The 3,624-nt window shown below is 41.9% G+C and overlaps 1 pseudogene; it reads right to left on the bottom strand.

Moving 5' to 3' along the window:
• Positions 1-253: 253 nt before the first annotated feature.
• LOC100955168 overlaps positions 254-3,624 on the bottom strand; it is a 4,421-nt pseudogene continuing 1,050 nt past the window's right edge.

Below are 3,624 nucleotides of genomic sequence, written 5' to 3'. Positions count from 1 at the left end.
CCTCTTTGAATCTTCCTATTTCTTCCTAAAAAAGTAGAATAATTGCTTCCTAGGGGCCTAACATAATCTTCTTTAATGGGTTTAAGCCTGGGGTCACACATTCAAGTTCACACAGAAAGAGGCCAAGCAGGTAATATTTCTTTTCTACTCCCCCCCCCAAATGAATAGGTTTGTTATTGCATCATTAAAAATACAAATAGGTCTTAGGAATCATCTGGCATCACGATGTGGTTGGCCAGACATCTCTTAGATCTTATTCATCAGCCTGTTGAACTGTTCCTTTTTCAGAGACATAAATATCATCCAAAAAATTTTTAATATCCTTGTTTTTAACCATTGCAGCTTGCTGAATCAAGGCAGCTGAATTTGAAACAAGCTCAATGTCATTTCCTTCAAGGATTAACTCATCTTTCTGGTTTTGAGATACTGAGCAAGCAACACCTGGCCTCATCCGAACTCTGCAGATGTATTTTTTACCCAAGAAATTCTGTATTTCAACAAGATACCTATTCTCCTAAATAACAATGTTAATGAGGAAGTGAGCATACATGGGCCTCATTTTGTAATGGAAGCCCAATGTTAATGCCCTTGATCATGTTCTGGACGTGACTACAAATAGTATGAATAGTAGCCAATTCCTTTCTATTTTCCCCCCATTTGTTGCCTGGAGCCTCTTCTTCTTCTTCTTCTTTTTCTTTTTTTAAATTTAATTGAGACAGAGTCTCTGTCTCTCTGGTTAGAGTGCCATGGCATCATGTCTAGCTCACACTGACCTCAAACTCTTGGGCTTGAGCAATCCTCTTACGTCAGCCTCCCCAGTAGCTGGGACTACAGGTGTGTGCTACTGTACCCACCTAGTTTTTCTATTTTTAGTAGAGATGGAGGTCTCCCATTTGCTCAGGCTGCTTTGAACACCTGAGCTCAAGCAACCTATGCACCTTGGCCTCCCAGAGAACTAGGATTACAGGTGTGAGCCACCATGTCTGGGCTTTCTTTTTCTTTCTAAGGAGACTGAGTTCTTCTATATTGATATGGTTGAAGTCCTTCCACAGGGTTCCTTTGGGACCCTTCACAATAACTGTGGGTTCTTTAAGAGTGATGGCAACATTCTTTCTGGAATGTAGACAGTCTGATTATGGAGAATGGTCTTTATTCTTGCAGTAGATGCAGCAAAGAGCCAGGCAGATAATATTAACTGTGACAGACAATAGGGAGTGTTGGGGATTGTGGTGAACTAGAGAGTTGACCCCTATGCATCACAAATCATGCTCTAAAAAAGTTCTATGTGAGCCAAATGAACCTTGTCTGTAGTTACTTGGGGAACCCATGAACTTTCAGTTTATGGTATCTATTATTAGAAACAAGTCAGAAAGACTGGTTACCTTCTTATTTATTCTGTAGCATGTCTTCCCTGAGACCACTGTAGCTTCTTGAAAGGAGGGAAGGAAGAATTGGACACCCTCCCTCAAAAAGGGAATGTAGATTAGTATCTTCAACAGTATCATAGTCCACATTTGGCTTGGTTAGAAACTTGTCTTAAGCTAAACTACAAAAAATTTCTATAAAGGCACAATTACTGACTCAAACAAAAGCTGCCTTTGACTACTAAGAAGGGAGAGTCTAGGTCAGAAGGATCAATTTCCTAATGAATCAGTGAACAATTCTGAGTGGAACTAATCAGGCTTGTGTTGTCATCGTTTCTTTATAACCCATATTTCAGTGATTTGAAATCTGACCACTCCTCCTCTGAATCCCCTCATTGTCTCTTCCCACTTTCCTAACACGTATGCAGTCACAATGCATGTGCATATGCCCTGCCACACTTTGAAGAGAGCAATATGAGAATAAAGAAAAGCAAGTTGATGCTAGAGCCTTCCCATGTGAGAGGATGATGGCCAGTGGAAGGAATTTAGCTCTCCCAGCCTCCAGGGAACCACAAGGTCTCAGGGAAACAGCCACTGGTAACAAATTAGCTTCCAGCAAGGCAAATTCCTAAAGGATTAAAGATGCAGAGTGTTTCTAGCAACACTTCTAGTTACCAATGCCAAGGGAATAAGAAAAGCAATCAATTAATTTTCCCTCAGGATTCCAACTGATGTTATCCCATGAAACACTGGGTCATATTATCAAAGCCATGTGAGGTCAGACCTGGATTACCAATCCCATTAGTTAAGATTATGTTGGTTTCAGGGAAGAGAAATGGGCTGTGAATGACTTAAACAAAAAGAGGGATTATTGGAATTTTCCTGGAAGCTTTGATGAAATTAAAAGGAAAGTCTAATAACCGTAGCTCAACCAGGAAAAAAATGAGCACCAGGAGTTTATGGTTGTGTTACCATTGATATGATTCTGTGTAAGCATGGCTAGGCTCTCTGGGATAAGAGCGTCTTATAAGCGTCTTATAAGCCCCATGTCTTAGCTCAGTTTCCCTAAAAGGAAAGGGATTCCAGTGAGATTTACGATGGAAGTGCTCTCATGAAAAACCTATAAAGGAGTGAGGGAATCAGGATGGGGCAGGACATAGAGCTAAATAAGCCTAGGCTCAGCCTGATCCCATGGTGCAATCCAGAGAGTGAATGGCACTACAGAGTTATACCACTTTGAAGCAATGGTGCACCCCATATACACTAGTTACTGCTATAGGCTGCCTCCATGGGAAAGACATGATTTCTCAAGCATTTTGGAAGAAAAATCAATAGAAGAGGGCAGCTGTGAGCTATTAGCAGCCAGCATTCACAGCAGCTGGGAAATAGGGTACTGCTCAGTCAAAGAGCTCTGGACAAGGCACCAACCACATCCACTGCAACTGGGGCGGGGGGGATAAGGAGTCCACCCAAGAGCAATCAGCCACTGGGAGAGAGAGGCAAAACCTAGAGGTCTACACATGGCAGCAGAGGCTATTTTAAGAGGAAAGTAAACAAAAGAGAGACAGGCAGTTGTGCCAAGTGGAGTCCAGAGTACCCACTTAAATCACATTTACTGAAAATGCCCTCCTGGCCATCATGTAAAGCTAGCCGGGTGTCTTCCTCAGTTAAAAGAACATTTACTTCCTAGACATTTAATGTAATCCTCCTTAGTGGGTTTAGGCCTGGGATCACAAATTGAAATACAAACAGAGGCCAGTCAGGTTATGTTGCCTGTGATAGACTACGGGTATAGGGAGTAAGGATAGCTCTCCAGTTTACCACAATCCTTGATATTCCCTATTGTCTATCACAATTTTTTTTAGAGTTTAAAAGAAAGGGTCTCACTCTGTCACCCAGGCTGGAGTGCAGTAGCATCATCATAGGTCACTGCAGCTTCAAACTCCTGGGTTCAAGTGATCCTCCCACTTCAATCTTCCAATCTTCCAAGTAGATGAGACTATAGCATGCTGCTATGCCCAGCTAACTTTTTTATTATTTGTTGAAATGAGTTTCACTTTTGCCCAGGCTGCTCTTGAGCTCCAGGGCTTAAGTGATCCTCCCACTTCAGCCTCCCAAAGTGCTAGGATTATAGGCATGAGCCACCATGCCTAGTTCTTTCTTGTTTTATGGCATTGACTGAAACCTCTGGTACAGTGTTGAATGGAAGTGGTGGTAACAAGCACACAATTACTTTTTAATTTGATCCTTGGAAGATATT

The sequence above is a fragment of the Otolemur garnettii genome, unplaced genomic scaffold (genome assembly GCF_000181295.1).
Source record: "Otolemur garnettii isolate 467f Iridium unplaced genomic scaffold, OtoGar3 scaffold00002, whole genome shotgun sequence".
Taxonomy (NCBI): Eukaryota; Metazoa; Chordata; class Mammalia; order Primates; family Galagidae; genus Otolemur; species Otolemur garnettii.
Note: the sequence above shows the minus strand (reverse complement) of the source record. Positions and strands in the feature narration are given on the sequence as shown.